At 36.2% G+C, this 7,767-nt stretch overlaps 1 protein-coding gene across 1 annotated transcript in view; it reads left to right on the top strand.

The window, feature by feature from the left end:
- The first annotated feature begins 451 nt into the window (after positions 1-451).
- Positions 452-7,767, top strand: part of LOC150098399 (epidermal growth factor-like protein 8) — a 112,559-nt gene continuing 105,243 nt past the window's right edge. The window contains exon 1 of the mRNA XM_090405023.1: positions 452-582. The gene's annotated coding sequence lies outside the window, so the exon portion shown is untranslated. The remainder of the gene's footprint in view (positions 583-7,767) is intronic.

The raw sequence follows: 7,767 nt of genomic DNA, 5'->3' as shown, positions 1-7,767 counted from the left end.
TTTTGATATTGTAGTTAACTCTTCTTTCTTTTTGTTTTATTTATTTATTTTTCCTTGTCCGTTTTTTACACGCTTTCTAACTGGAATGCTAATGATTAAATCATAAAGTTTTCTGTGTGCTCTTTTGTTTTAGTATTCACAGCTGACTTGGATTAATGTGATCTGAAGTCCTCACTTCCTGTAATGGCGACATGTAAACAAGTATAGGTTTCGCTAGCAGAATTGCAGTCGGAAATAAGTCGTTAAAAATAAAGAAAGTCTTTGAACAACTACTTCCGAGTTCATAAGAGAGAAAGAGAGAGAGAGAAAAAACGATAATAAACCACTTTTCACCTGTGTTGAATTCTTGTTTCTTAGTCTAGCAACTAGCGCTGACAGATGCGCAATGCAAATCTCACATAGGTGTCGCTGTATGTCGCTTAGAAGTAACTGTGAGTGCAATCGGCTGTTCAAAGCTAAAGTGTCAGTCATTGTGTCTGTTGGTTGCTGTAGGGAACGATGTCTACGAGTTACATCGATCAGCACGATGACACCACGAGGATGAAGTACATCGATAAGATGCATATTCCTTGCTTTCCTTCAGTAAGTATTTTTAACTTCGTTCAAAATAAATAAACATTTTACAGTGAAGTTTTTAAGTTACTCTGCGCGCTTAGGAATTTCGTAGTGTTTCGCTTCATATATTGAGAAAGTTTTTTTTTAAACCAAAAGATGCTATTTGTCAACAAGATAAATTAAATGATTCGCATATATGAGAATTTATTGCATGCAAATAACTTTTTTGTTTCTCATTTGAGTAAGTTGTAACCAAAAGTAGTATTCGATGTCAGGTATAGTTATTATGGAAAACGTTATTTCTTCAAATATAGAAAAGGGTAAAATCGGTAAAATTCCGGCAAAACATTGAAAATGCAGAAGAATAATTTGGTACTCTTCCAAATATAAATTAAAATGAACAAGATCAGTATACTTTTTTTTTTATTTTACAATTTTTACATTCCATTATTCGGAGTTTATATATAAGGTGCGAAATATTGACAGGAGACAGAAGAGGTCTACCTTGAGAACGTAGTGTTGACAAGAAAAAATGTAAGTGGGAAGAGCGAAGGGCAAAGTTGTAAGAAAATGGAACCTACTTCACTTGAAGCCTTCTTGCTATTCATTTCCTGTAGTTGTTTAATTAATCAAAGCCCGACAGGTTGCTGTTAAAAAGGCTACTGTATGCGTAGAATACAAATGACTAGTATCATTATGGATATGTAATGAAGTTAGGAGATAAATCTTCTTACTACAACAGCTACTGAAATATAAGATCATTGACATACATAGGTATATCAGATAGAGTGAAGCTTTTCAGGAACCCAGCGGGAAATAATAATAATAATAATAAATAGGGGCCTCTCCTTAAGGCAACACACACACACACACACACACACACACACACACACACACACACACACACACACACACACACACACACACACACACACACACACACACACACACACACACACACACACACACACACACACACACACGAGAGAGAGAGAGAGAGAGAGAGATTTATATAACCCTGTCAGGTAATAATTATAAATTTAGGGATATTGGCTTATAGAAATCTGTCGGTTGCATTAGTGAACTAAGGCCTTGTATTAGTTATTATTATTTCAGAATGTCGGTAAAATAATCCAATGTTATCGAATTTATCTGATAAACAAACAGTTCATTTCACAAACAAGCTGATTAGGTTAGCAAAGTATTATGATATGCAACTCGGGAGCTTGCAGTGGTAAAAATTGCAGCGTAGGTCGCGGTATATCTGAGAGATACATTCATTACTAGTATGTGCTAAAATGCAATAAAACATAAAGAAAAAACACTGCAAATATAATACATGATATTAAAAATTAAGTGGATATTGAATCCGACATTATTTCAAAGCCGAATAGAGAAACCGAATATATAGAAATTACAAGTTTTGGCGGATGCAAGCATAAGCAGCCTTATGAGCAATTCGTAGTGAAGGTGGAGTAAGCTCCAGATCACTTTCCTTAGTATTTTCCATAATGTGAAACACATATCCTAGAGGACATGTATGATAAATAAGCCTTTGGCTCTCTATTTCAGTAATACATAATGGTTTATTTATTTTCAGTTACAATCTAGAAATTATTGAACAAAAAATTAAAAAAACAAAAAAACTAAACCATACTATACTGACATCGGAGGTCGCGGTATCTCTCAGATACAATTTACTGTCAAATATCACAAACGTTTATATAATATGTGTTAAACCAACCTGATGGCAAAAAACAGTACGGAATATCACTCGTAACATATGAATTCACAGCTACTCATGACCTCCAAGCTATACACTGAATCGTGTAAGAATATTTATATTAAACATTTTGCATGCATCTGTCAGATCAGCTGCGAGCTCCCAAGGGTTAAAAGCATTGTAAAAAGGGAATCGAATAATAATAATAAATATCCCATGTAGGCCATGAGTTCGAATTCCACTGTGGAATGGACGTTTATGAATGCATTTAAATATATCGTCTAATAGAAATATATCAAGATATATATATATATGCATATATCGTCGCTGGCGTTAGATCACTACACTGTTAGTGATGGACTGAAATGGCTTTAAGCAGGTGAATGCTTGGTCCAGGCTGAATTTAAGGTTGTTGTCGCCTAAGCTATAACTTTTAAGATGGCTATAATCTACAGAGAAAATTTTAGGTTATTTATACTGAGGTAGGGGCTCTAAGCCGTTGCTTGTCTGGATTGTGCATGCATGAATCCGCCCCTGGCTTGGTCCCTGCATCAGGGTTTCTGGATTACCTGGCCTACGCTTAACTCATCCTCTGTACTAAAAAAAAAAGAGAGGTTTTCAACCTATCGTGTGCAGATTCACATAAAAATATCTGGGATTTATTTACTCCCAGTTGTTGTTTTTTTATTTCTATAATAAACACCGAGAAAATTAATATATTTTAATACTTTCTTTCGAGGATTTCGGGGATGTTGCATGATTTTAATTTCTTCCATCAAATATGTTCCTGAGGAGAAATAAAAATAAAAAATAGAAAAATAATAATTTGATTTTAGATAAATGTGTGTGTGTGTGTGTGTGTGTGTGTGTGTGAGAGAGAGAGAGAGAGAGAGAGAGAGAGCTGTCGATAGAGATTATCCCCATGTAACTATTTCCTGGAATCAGTGATGGATCCATTCTTTATTTGTTGTTGTTGTTTTAGGAGATTGGACGATGGCTTAGAAAATATTTATTGGATTTTTATATAACACTTCTGGTTTTATTACTATTAAAGAAATTTAAAAAAAAATAGAAAATTATATACAGAGATGAATGAGTTTTATGCGTTCATTTATAACATTTCTTTCAAATTTTATTATAATTAAATATTAGTATTTTTTGTTATGTAACTAAAAATTCGAACTTTTTATTGATCTGATATTGTAGCGAACGTATCTTCCTCTTCTGGATTCTTCCCTATTACTATTATATTGCAATGCGGAGCCTCAGATCTCAAAGAGAACCGAAAATTCGGACTGCGGGGTAAATAATATCCATTTTGATTAACAACACAAAATGCCAGTTTGTTGGGAGATTAGCTGATTAGCAGAGAATACCTAGGAAATTAAAACTACGAGTCCAGTGATCGCATGTCTGTTAACTAAGACTCCGGCCGATTTGTATATTTTGTGGAAAGAGAAAAAGAAAAGTTTCCTGGAGGACAAACCCTCACCACATCTGTAAGAAATCGGATAATTCTTTCAATTGAAAATTTTCTACAAATGTTTCTTGTACTCTAGACCCGATTTAAACCCAGATCTTTCCAACTGAAGGACATTTTCACTTCATTGTCTTTGCAATTTCGCTCTGAAATGTTAGTAATTGTAATTTTAGCGGAATGATTCAGGCTTAAAAAATCTGTTTTTTTTTTTTTTTTTAAATTTGCAACTTGCAGCACCATAATTCAGAAACTAAAGTACTATAACCATCTCCTAACTTCTATTCAAAAATATGAAAAATATACACGCTAATTAAAAAAAAAAATCCAACGGGATTAGGAGGAATTCTTTTATCCCTGTGTGTGTGTGTGTGTGTGTGTGTGTGTGTGTGTGTGTGTGTGTGTGTGTGTGTGCGTGTGTTAATTTGTAAATAGATGGTCGTCGTCATTGTACGGTCCTAACTCTAACTGGCATTGTTGTCTAAAAGTCATTTGGAGTATACTACTGTCGATTTTTCTGAATTCTCGGTCTAGGAACTAGAGTTACGATTAAGTGTAACCCTGCCTACCATGGTCAAAGGTCGACTATCCTTGGAACAGCTCTCCCCAAAAAGGCCTAGACAAAATTCAAAATCCCTAGAAAAAGTCCACAATTAGAATTGAGCCTAATCCGTTTTCTGTCGGTTTGGCGTTATGAAAGGTACCACATACTTACACAGGTATGGTCTTCTGAAACGTAGTATCACTTTATAATGGCAGAAAATTCATGGTAAAATATTAATATTGCTCAAACGTTTTTGAGATTCTACTCTCTCTCTCTCTCTCTCGCTTCTTAAGATCCTTTAGTAAGCACTTCATCGTCAATATTTTACGGACATGTATTAAACTTATTCAAGGTAGAAAATGAATCCGATGAATGAAATTTTATACTTGCTTTAATGGTTAAATTTCTTTTTTTATTTGTACGATCATTTCCGGTGCAAGTAATTTGTTTTGGATTTTTTTTTTTTTAAATGCAAAAATAGTGTAAAATCGCGTGTATCGTATTGAGCGTCGTAAATTAGCTGTGCGTAACGGAAATTAGTTTGTTTATTCCTTTTTATTTATTTGTGAAAACAGTCACCGATAGCGGAAAATTTGTCAAAAATGTGTTTGCATTCCTTGCTCCAGTCTTTCTCACTCCGTGTCCAAGGCAGGTACGCTTCTCGTTCTCGCGCTGCACCACTATCTTGAGGACAGTGATTTAAAAAAATAAAATAAAATAAAAAAATAAAAATAAAAATCGCTCAAACACATGGCCGCATTAATGGCAGAAGTTGCGTAACATTCGGCGATAGCAGCCAGCGTTCGCGAGTCAACTTTCGGCGGCGATATTTGGAACTTGGCCAGGCGGCGAGTTACAAACGATTGCTACAATCGTTATATCGATATAAACTCTTTAAGCCAACCAAAAGCTTGCTTAGTTTCGAGTGTTAAAATTAATGCATCAATAAACATCTCGTATCCCCTAAGAATCGTGAGAAGAAAGCTTGAAGGGTCATCAGGGATCACGTTCTGACACTCGGTGTAGGAGTGTGATTACCAATTACACGCTTGGATCGAGAGTTTAAGATCATTAAGCGGCTGTAATCAGATGCAATTTATTCCTGATTTTTAGCCGTTAATCAAAACAAGAATGATTTGTCTTTTCCAACCCGAATTATGCCAGACGCTTTCCATTATTCTTATTTCTCTTTATTTCATTAAAACAAGTGGGACGAGTATTTTTTTCTTTCTTTCTCTCTCCTCCCCCCCTTCCCCGTATACCCAGCGTCTTTAAACGTAAGCTATTAAAACCCACACTGCCTGATTACTAAATTAGAAATTCCATTCTGTTTATTATTATTATTATTCGAGCATCTCCATTGAGTCCTAAGACTCATCGCTTAAACCTTACCGGCCATTATGGATCAAATACGCATCCTCATACGCTTCGTATCCATCATGTATTTCAATGTAATATCAATGGTATTACAATTTTAATATACACTTCGCATCCATGATAACCTTGACGTCTATAGACGTCTTGGCCGGTAGCGTGGTTACTAAACTCATTGACGGACGAAGCCCTCACAACTGACTCTGGCAATGCATTTCACTCGTTTACCACTCTCTCCAAGCAAAAAATCTAGTCATCGCATCCTTTTAACCACTCTTACTCAATTCCAGGGATGAATTCTTGTTTTTCTATCTCTAGCCAATTGCCAAAATATTTTCTCTGCATTAATCCTATAAAACCATTTTAGACTTAAATGTTTCTATCATATCCCCCCCCCCCCCTCTTACCGCCTATCAACCAACGTTTGCAACCCACAAACGTTCAATCTATCATCATAGGGAACATTCCGCAGACCACTCACTACCTTCGTCACTTGCCTCTGAATCTTCTCCACCGTTCCCTCATCCCCAAAGAAACCCAGGTGACCAGATCTGAGCACAGTAATCCAGATGTGGACGTATCAACGCCTTACAAAGAGGAAGAATAACTTCTTTACCTCTGCATGTAAGCGTGTTCTTCAATAACCAAGTTATTGAGGAGATATTTTGGACACTCGAGCAATATGTCCCCTGAACTCTCTATCCACTAACACCCAAGTCCCTAGCCTCATCAACTCATGGAATGCAGTTCCATCAATGTGGTACACAGCTTGTAATGGTTTAATCCCCGAATGCATAACTATATACTTTTCCCCAGTAAAACGAGACCCATTATCTTTTGCTTATAATGCCTGCAAACTCTCCACATCGCCTTGATTAATTATTACGCTACCCAACAACTGAATATCAAGTCATTTCCTATATCTTTTATATACAAATTAAACAATAGTAGTCCAAGCACAGAGTCCTGCAGTGCGTCACTGGTCACCTGCTTTCACCTGGACTCTGCTCCCCCATACACTACTTTTTGGCATCTGTCCATCAGTCACTCTTGTATCCACATCACCAGTTTCATATCCATCACCATTTGTTTCAATTTGCGCAACAGTATTCAATGAGATATTCTGTCAAACGCTTAGCAAAATTTTAACAGTGTTACCGTGTAGCCATTTCTTTTATCCAACTCAGCTGTCACTCTATTATAAAAAGTTAATAAATTACTAAGGCAAGACCGACCTTTAACAAAGCCATGCTGCCCTCATGAAGTAACATATTCTTATCCATCCATTCCCGAATTCTTTTTGACCAACTTCTTCCAATACTTTCTGCCACCACTCCCTGGATAATGATTGATCTCTACTTTTCTACCGCAGTCTTAGCGTCTCCTTTATGCAAAATAAATATTTTACCCTCCATCCACTACCTTGGAACCGTGATGCTGGTTAAAGATTACCCGAAAATAAGTCATATCGAGCCTGTTGACAAAAACCAATGGCATTCTGATATCAGCACAAAATGTGATAATATCCATTCTGGACAAGTCGGCAGCCACCTTATAAATATGACAGAAACAGCATACTACGGGGAGGAACAAGTATAACTACAAGAAGTGATGGATATTTCGCATTCCCCCCACTATTCTACAAGTTGCAAGAGAATAGACTAATGTAATGAAAGTTCACACCCACACCCACATTCTTGAATATTTAAATAAATATTTTGTACTTTGAATAAAAGCCAAAATGCTATTTTTCTGGCAACCTTAATAATAATGAAGGGGATACAAACCCTTTGATGTTTATCTGCCAGTAAGCGAAACTCTAAGAACTAGGACTAAGATCTATGAGTTTCATACCGAAAAACTATCGGCAAATCCAAGTGTAAGTAACCACTTGGTAGTACAACACCAAGGCAACTCGTATCAAAGGTGGAGTAAGCTCCCTCACTGTCCTTGATATTTACTCACAATGTAAAAACACAGCCCCTAGGGGATGTAATACCGTAATTACATTATGAGGAGAGGTCACTACCCAGACCGGTTTCAACCTTTTTTGAGGTCTCATCAATGAAGGTATGTAAGTTCTTTTCACTTAAA

Source organism: Typopeltis vanoorti, chromosome 15 (assembly GCF_054136105.1).
Source record: "Typopeltis vanoorti isolate ZY-2024b chromosome 15, IOZ_Tvanoo_1.0, whole genome shotgun sequence".
NCBI lineage: Eukaryota > Metazoa > Arthropoda > Arachnida > Uropygi > Thelyphonidae > Typopeltis > Typopeltis vanoorti.
Note: the sequence above shows the minus strand (reverse complement) of the source record. Positions and strands in the feature narration are given on the sequence as shown.